Source organism: Gekko japonicus, unplaced genomic scaffold (genome assembly GCF_001447785.1).
Source record: "Gekko japonicus isolate JY-2015 unplaced genomic scaffold, Gekko_japonicus_V1.1 scaffold276, whole genome shotgun sequence".
Lineage (NCBI taxonomy): Eukaryota > Metazoa > Chordata > Lepidosauria > Squamata > Gekkonidae > Gekko > Gekko japonicus.
In genome coordinates, this window is record NW_015171510.1 from 409,558 (window position 1) to 418,905 (window position 9,348).

The window sequence follows — 9,348 nt, forward strand, 5'->3', positions numbered from 1 at the left end:
CTTGTGTTTTCTTATGCAGACTGCAATACACATGTAACACTTATGACTGTCCGTATACTGGAGTGATCACATTAAAAAGTTCTTTAATATTTTACAGTCAAATGTCCCTCCTTGACTGCAGGCGAAAAGGAAATATGCTTTATGTTTACCTAGTTCATGATGAAATCTCATTTCAGGAGTGTAAGATGAAGAACTATAGATTCTTAGTTTAAAAGGAGCTCTGATGTGGTGAATGATTGTCAGCTGTAAAAACTTCAAAATCTCAGTTTGTCACACTGAGATTGCACAGCAGACCTAACATCACTGCAACCATTTGAGGAAGGAAAGAAAGAAAGAAAGAAAGAAAGAAAGAAAGAAAGAAAGAAAGAAAGAAAGAAAGAAAGAAAGAAAGCCAATCAATGGGCATACACACATGAAAGATTGATTACCTTTAAAAGGGAGTATCTTCTATCATTTGGTCATTATTTGAAATTGTATGTTCTTGGAAGTGTGTATGTAAACATACACCCGAGTGTTTTCAGTTGCTGATTAGAGAGGCACCAGTTCAATCTGGTGCAAATAGAGTGAAGTGTTTTCATCGATTTAAATACCAATGGTAAAAAAATACACTCAATATGACAGTTTATGAGAGGAATATTTTTTTTCTCAGTAGATTTCTTGGAACCACTGATTGTTCCACTCTGAACAGAGTGATGGAATTTGGCTATTCAAGCTAGCTGGGGAGACACATGAATCTGATGCAGACACAGTCCTGCTGGGTAGAGTCTGCATTCCCTTATTTTTTCCCCATGAGGAGAAAGTGTGGGTTGCTAACCACAGCTTGCAGACAGCTCTTGGATAAGGAAAGAACATTGCCCAGTGGTAGAAAGAGTTTTTGTTACCTGGCCATAAGTTTGGTGTGAAGCAGACTATTTACTACTGTGATACGGACTTGCAAAGACACCTTTGCCTCAGAAGTCAAAGTTTTCAGTAATCAAGAAAGAGTTAGGTGGCACAGGCTGGTAGAGTCTAGGCACAGTGAAAAACATAATGTTCCAGTTTATAAAATTAAAAAGAGAGTTATGCCAGTGATATTTTGCTACTGCAGAAATTAAAAACAAAACAAGATTTTGTAAAAACTCGTGTGGAAAAGTTAAAAGTCTGAATGACTACCAGCAATATCAAATGCAATTTAGTTGTTAGAACTCTCAAAATCATTTCCAAAAAGCCACTTTTGTTTTTATTACTTCATTATTATTTCTGGGTTTTAAAAAAATCATAGATGGAAATACCTGGGTTACATCTTTCAGAAGCAGTTTTAGAATCATGCCTATGATTGTATGGGCACATACAACTTACCCTATTGTTGCTGAGATAAAACAGGGGTAGTGCTTGGAACACTTAATAACATTTTACACATAATAAGTATTCTTGTTTCACAAATTAATTTGACTTGTCAAAAGCTCTTTGAGCTGTGCTGGAATTCAAGTACCTTTCTGTGAAAAGTTGAAGGGTCTCTGACAATGTAAAGAAGCAGTTCTGCTGCCCTCCCATGGTGCAATTCCATAGAAGTTAGTTTATCTGAGGACCTAGATATAAATTCCTACATCCATCTACTTTGTTTACCAGATTTGATTCCAGGACCACCATCTCAGATTTCAGTAGAAGGAGCAGGTTTCTGTCAAGGGATGAGAGATTCTCAGCAAGCATTAAACATTTTTATGATTATGGTTTATGAGCTACAATTTTTAAAAACTGATTAAAACTCACAGTCCCATTGCAAACAGTGGCATATATAAGATACTAGGAATAAGGCTCGTTGTGGAAATAAATACAACGAGCTCTAGAAAGAGGCTCTGGGAGAGTGCCCTGGCCTTGGGCACTCAGTGTCAATTTGCTGTGGTAACCTCAGCAGGGTATAATGACATCAAGTCCACCATTTTCTCCAGAGGAACTGATCTCTGCTACCTGAATAACAGTTGTAATTTTGAGTGGTCTCCAGCCCTCACCTGGAGATTGGCAACAATGGTTCCCCAGGAGGAAATGGCTGGTTTGGAGGGTGGAGTCTATGGCATTGTACCTGTCTGAGGTCCCACCCCTCCTGAAACCTCACCTTCTCCACGCTCCATCCCTCAAATCTCCAGAGATTTCCCACCTGGAGTTGGCAACCCTATCTCCTTCCCAGCCAATCATCAACCTACCTTTATTTCCCCCTCACTCTTCAACTTTCCACCCCCCCTCACCTGCAGCCTCTACCATGCTCTGAAGCCCTGACTGATATGTCACATTGGCTGTCATACGGGGGCCATCTCAGCAGGACATAAGGACACAGAGTCCACCATTTTCTCCAGGGGAACTGTTCTCTGCCACCCGGAAAGCAGTTGTAATTTTGAGTGATCTCCAGCCCTCACCTGGAGATGGCAACAATGGTTTCCCCAACAGGCACTAAGAGGAAATGCATTTTACCTCAGGACACATTCAATGACTCCCAACAGCAACAGCAAACTGTTTAGAATGTTAGAGGCAAAGGCCAATCATGCCACATATGCAAATGACCTCTGTGTTCTGAGGCAAAGGCCAATCAGGCTGCATATGCAAACGACCTCTGTGTTCCGACTGGCTATGGGGAGGGGAGGAACAGCAAACTGTTTAGAATGTTGGAGGCGAGACTAAAGCAACGCAGCCAGTGGATAGGGACAGCTTCTGAGTGACACATCAGGGAGCCAAGTGATTTGGGAGCGTGTGGAATGTTCAGGAGAGTCCATGACCAAAATACAATTATATATAAGGAGAGATATCAAGTTCTATAATCTGCATGTATTGGGGAGGTAAAGGCTAGGAGTTGGATCCAATCAGCTTTTTTGCTCAATCTCACCCAGTTCTCCTCCTTACTACAGCCCCCATCCCAACATGGCTTTTGTTCATGCAGGTTCCATGATCACTCGTATAGCCTTTTGTGTTCAAAGGGGATCCATCTTTCCTTTTTTACCTGTAAAAACTCTGGTTAGATCCAGCAGTAGGTTTACCAAATAGTATCTAGCCAGGAACCAAGGAGCACCCTGTATCTTATTTGTTTTTAAACCCTTGGGCTCAAAAGCTGAGGTGGAAATCTGAAAGGCAAACAGCATTATTCTGTGAAAGGCTGAAAATGCAAAACAGAGTTTCAGATTTTATCCATGGTCTTTGGAAACAAATTGGGATATTCTGGTTTTGCTGTGAGGTTATACCAAGCTAACACTGGGCGTGCTAATATGTTGTAAGTGGAGGATTCAATTCCTCCCTCAAATGGAGTATTGGTTGTTATCAGGACCAAAATACTGGGAGGAAAATGGGTACATTTTGCAAGGCCTACGCTGCGTGCCAGTAGCAGGAGATGGACTATTTATGTCACTTCAGAAATATAAAAGAAATCTTTGTTCCATGACTCATTGGACTGCATGTATAGACCCCATGTTACAGTTTTGTACCTGATGCTGTACCCTCACTATGCAACTTTCATACAAAGCTTTAAAAAAAAAAAATCTGAAGGGCAGCAAAACTACTCTCCTTCTTTTGCCCTGTTCTTTGCACTGATCTATTGTTTTATGAATCTTTACTTTTAAATCATTAGCAGCAACAGTTGTCTGCTGCTCACTTTGCTTTTCCTGGTTGTATGGGTTTGGATTTAGATGAATACAAATGGAGGACCCATGAGGACTCACGGGGGAGTGGAAATCCCATCTCACTGCCATCCCTTGGTTCCTTCTCAGTTGGTCTGTCTCAGTTTATGCTCCACCCATGCCCATGTGTCCAGTTAACCTGATTTCCCCCAACCTGGCAAATCACCCAGTTTCCTCCTGCCTCCCTGATCTGGTAAACCCTCTTTTCCCCCTTCCCTTTCCAACCCCTTAAGTAACTGGATTTCTTCCTTCACCCTCCCCATTGACTGTTCCCTATGTTTTTTAACATTTATGTATGGCAACTTGCATTGCTAGACAATCCCAGATGTCACTGGGCTGGGCTCCCCCTCCCAATTTGCAGGTGCGTTTTGGGGAGCAGGGGTTGCTTGATTCCATTAGGCTCCTATATTCTTGTGTAAATGTAGGAATTACCCCATGTTTGTGTTAGAGCAGTTGAGGTAATAATCCAGTCCTACGTACGCCGAGTTGCTTTCGGTAAACTTACTGCAACAACAGGATTTGAAAAAAGGATTAACTGAGGGCCAAACTAGAAGTGACAGCATCCACAGGTTATTTCTTTTGGAAAAGAGGTGCTTTGGGAAGAAGCTAATGGTGGTAGCCAAGAGACTCATTGGTGGGTGCCTTGGGCACCATTTAGGGACTGCTGGTTGACATATACAGCATGGAGCATATCTTGCCCTTCCCAGTAGTCCTGATTTTCTTGGTGCTTTTGCAGAACCAAAATGGCAATTGTCCTTCTTGAATCCCAAATGAATTCATCCATCTACCCCCCTGTTCACCCTTGTCATCTGCCTCTGTATAATCTGCTGCTGCTGCAGACCCTGATTTAGAAAAAAATGATATGAAAGCTAGAAAGAGGAAGTGTTTCTTATTATGGGCACACTTTTCTCTAAGACCTCTTCCCCCACCCCATGCCTTAAGGGGTACTAGTTGGTCCTTTCCCTTTAATTAATTATCGTATGGCAGTAGGTGTAGTATAGCCAGGAGATCTGAAGATTGTGTGGCAGCCTGAAACTCTCACTCTTTTTCGTGGTGAGCTAGGTTTATTTCGGGGGCTGAGAGAACTGTGACTGACCCAAGGTCACCCAGCTGGCTTCAAGTGGAAGAGTGGGGAATTGAACCTGGGTCTTTGGATTAGAGTCCACCACTCTTAACCACTACACTACAGTGGCTCTTTGAGCCCCAATTAGAGCCAGCCCAATAATTTTGGGTGCCCTAGGTAAGGGTGCTCAAGCACTCCCCCCACCAGGGAGACAGCTAGGCAATGCCTGCTCTCCTCACTTTGCATTGGGAGGGGGTAGGAAAACAGTGCTCTTCCTCTTTGCCTCCTCCCACACTACAGGGAGGTGTACCTGCCCTCCTCTCTCTTGTCCTCCTCTCTCCTGAGGCACCGGGCACATTAGCTCCTGCAGGGTGGGTGGAACCTACTCTGTCCCACCTCCCCAAAGGAGTAAGCTGGCTTCTCATGGTAGGCCATCTACTGGGGCCCATGGCATCTCCCCATTGCCGTGGCCAGGTGAGGGGCTTGGGGGTGGCCAGTCTGTTTGGCACCCTAGCCAATTAACTAGGGCTGCTTAGTGTATAGGCTGCCCCTGGTGCCCTTTGGTGAAGTTGCATTAAACCCACGGTTTTTTTAAAAAAATGCTCTTTGCTTTTAATGATCACCACCTCCCCAAAGGAGTAAGCTGGCTTCTCATGGTAGGCCATCTACTGGGGCCCATGGCATCTCCCCATTGCCGTGGCCAGGTGAGGGGCTTGGGGGTGGCCAGTCTGTTTGGCACCCTAGCCAATTAACTAGGGCTGCTTAGTGTATAGGCTGCCCCTGGTGCCCTTTGGTGAAGTTGCATTAAACCCACGGTTTTTTAAAAAAAATGCTCTTTGCTTTTAATGATCACCCCCAAGCTAGTTTGTAGTGAACAAATGTGCATATAGATATGATGGAAGTATGATGGAAACCATGCAAGCAGGTTTTCTAATGAGCTGACCTGTTCCTAAAGCCTAAATGTAATTTGTGCTAACCACATCACTCTCCTTCCCTCCTTTCATGAAGATGCGTTTGGTCTTATTGGCAACAGGATCCTCTACAACTGATGAAAGGAGAATGAGGCTTAGGGTAAGGTTTAGCAGGCGTGACTTAGGTCTGCTTTCATTTCTTTGGTGTAAATGCCATATAGATTTACAGCTGGCAGATCATGCTATGAGCCATTTCTAGGACTGTGGTCTAATAAAATCTTTAGTTGTTTCATCCTCTTCCTTTTAATTAAATGGCTATATTTGAATAAATCAGACTTATCAAGTCATCAGTATCAGAGCTATTTTGAGAAACTGGCAGGAGTGTAAGATAATTCACTATTTAATAACCAAAAGCTAACACTGATTGTCAGAATAATGGCAGTTTTTAATATTGCCCTTTGTATTGCCATTTCTCCTATCACGCCAAAACAAAAATAGCCTCCAAAAGTAAATAAATGTGCTCTAAGCCCTTAGCCCCACTTATTACAATTTGTCTATGGTGGTTAAAAGTGATGGAGAATGTTCTCCTTATGCACTCTGGCTGTTCAGATACTTTCTGGATTCTTCAGACTATTCAACAGCTGTATTTGACTTTATGGTTGCTTCCACATAGACCTCTTGTTCCACCCTGCCTCCCCAGCTGCAGCGGGTCTTCTGGGGGCCTCCGCACAACATTGTCATCCAGTCACCCATCTTCTGGGTTTTCCCCGATTCCAATGCCATTATCCTAAACTTGCTTTGGTAGATCTCCACCCCCAAAAAAATCATATTCAAAGTGGGTTGGGGGAAGGTATGGAAGGGAAGGTGCGGATTCCCACAGCTCCCAACCACATAAGTTGCCACATTCTGTGCCATTTCCAATCCTACCCCACCGCCCATTCCCCTCCACTACTGGAGGACTTTACTAAAACACTATAGTGATATACAAACTATTGATTACAAAAATCTTGGCAAAAGGTCTGCTGGAGGTAAGAAGGGCAGGGGAATGAGGGAGGAACAGGGATTCACCCTGTTCTGAGGCTTCGTTCAACTGCAAATGCCTTTGCATTCCCAGCAAAAAGTGCCACCACTCCTGTGCAGAAGCAACCTATATCAATATTTATATCTGACTGCACAGCTGATGTTGAAAAGAATTTGATAGTACAGATAGCAGATATGTGATGGTATTATCACAGTGATTGTTAAACTTTCTATTTAGAAGGGAAACTTTCCTGGTTGATTTGTCTAGCAACAAAGTCGATGGGCATCTGGAACAGAACCCTTCCAGGATCACACAGCCTCTTACCGGATATGGGCAAGCTCATTTCACTCTAGATTCCCCCCTTCTTTACCCAATTCTTAGCGGCTCTCAACATTCCAAGGGAAATAGGCCTGCCCAGTCCCATCAAGTCCATTGTTTTGGAAGGGTGTTCTTTTTAAAACTATAAACTGATACCAGTGTTGTTTGCAGTTTATACAGGAAATTTGCCCCTTGAGGCAGCTGAGCCTTTTTGCTACCTTTGTAATTGACACTAAACCACTGATATTAGGGGAAAAAAACAGCAGTCCAAGGTACACAAGGAATCCTGGGGGGTGAAGGTGTAAATAAACAGCAAAGAAATTTCCTCCAAACAAAACAAAGCCCCCAAACTGAATTTGTCAGGCTTCACAAGGGCAGTTTCCCCTCCTACCTCATTTTTTTCTTTAACTCATGATCAGTTGGCCTCAATATTCACACACACACAAAACCTTTATTGGCATGAAATCACAAAACATCCTGGAAATACGGAAAATACTAAGATGCATCAGTCACCCTCAATATTCTGGAAGACAATAAGCAATAAGCACTTGTCATCAGGACAATGCAGAAGCCCTTGCCGTGTCTGTGAGAAATGTTGCTACCCTGCTGGTAGGTATTAAGTAGTAAACTTTTCAGTGAAGGTGTGATTCTATTTGGTAGACATCATCCTATGGTTATTAGCTTTTGAAAGGTGGCAGTTTATGAGGCCCTAGGTTTCCGTTCTTCCAACATCAAAACAATATAGAGAATCCCAAAAGTCAAAAGCATTCAAACTTGAATTTTTAGGTTAAAATATTTATAGTAAAAACAACTATTATGAATTTTAAAATTTCCAGTGCAAATCTGAAAGGTCAAAGTAGGTTGCGAGGTGTGGTGGATTTTAAATATCAGTCTCTACTCATTTTGAATATCACACTTAGAATCTAAAAGGGGGCAATAATCCAGGAAGCAAAAGAGAGGAGAAATCACAAAGGTCCAAAAGTTCTGTAGCTGGTTGAGCCCCACTGATTTTCAAGTGACCTGGAGATGCCCTGGAATTAGAGCTCATCTACAGACTACAGAGATCAGTTCCCCTGGAGAAAATGGATGCTTTGGACTGTATGGCACTGCACCCCACTGAGGTCCCTGTCCTCCCCAGACTCCACCCCCAAATCACCAGGAGTTTCCCAACCTGGATCTGGCAACACTACCCCTTCATCCCCTGCTGGTGGACAGGGGGAACCTGGCAACCCTCAAGAGCAACTTAAAATATTTCCTAGAAGGAACTGCTCAAGATGGTAATGAAGTTTATTTATAAGCTAGCCAAGGCAAAACTTAATACTTATCAAAACACCAATAATTAAAAAGCATTCCTACCTGGAGTTGCCACAATCTTTTATTCCTTGGTGGAGGCTTTTTATTGATGCGAAAGCTTCTTTTTGATCTGCTCTCAGCAAACAATCTCAGTTGGACTTTGCAAATCATTCCTTTGTGTGGAAGAATGAGAGATAACTAGCCCTTTTCAGATAACATTCTGGGTAGAGTTGGGGGAAGGAAATAGTGATGTCATGTCTCTTCCCCAGCTTCAAACGGGAATGGAAAACACACACACCCCTACCCCAGTAGCAGCAGCAAGTCATGTGGGAGTGCATGGGAGAAGAATCCACATGCCCTGTTCCTCTCGCTGCTGCCAAACTTAACCCTCCTTTGGCTAGGGTTGCCAACTTCCAGGGGGGATCTGGAGTTCTCCCAGTATTACAGATATCAGTTCCTCTGGATAAAATGGCAGGTTTAAAGGGTGGACTGTATGGCAGTACATCCCTGCTAAGCCCCCTCCCTTCCCCAAACATCACCCCCCCAAGCTTTGCCCCCAAATATCCAGGAGTTTCCCAAGTACAAACTGGCAACCCACAGATTAGACAGAGATTGTGACACCTTCCTTATGCTTCTGTGGCCACGCAACCCCGCTTTCCCCCTCCCTTTTCTTTTCCCAGCTGAGCCACGTGGATACTGTGTCCATAGCCACCCCATAGTTTTTCCTTTGATTTAAGGAGAAAAGCCCTGGGAATCCCAAAAATTGTGCTCAGAATGAACACAATGTCATGTTGATGCTCCCATTTAAAATGTGGGTTTCCTGCATTTCATGTGCAGCAAAATACCTGTTTGGAAGCAACTTCAGTCTATAGTTTGTACTGATCCTTTTGTTGTTGTTGTTCAGTCGAGTTGAGAGTCCGACTCTCCGCGACCCCATGGACCAGATCGCACCAGGCCTTCCTGTCTTCCACTGTCCTCTGAAGCTTGCTCAATTTCAAAATGCCTGTTTGGAAGCAACTACAGTGTATAGTTTGTACTGATCCTTTTGTTGTTGTTGTTCAGTCGAGTTGAGAGTCCGACTCTCCGCGACCCCATGGACCAGAT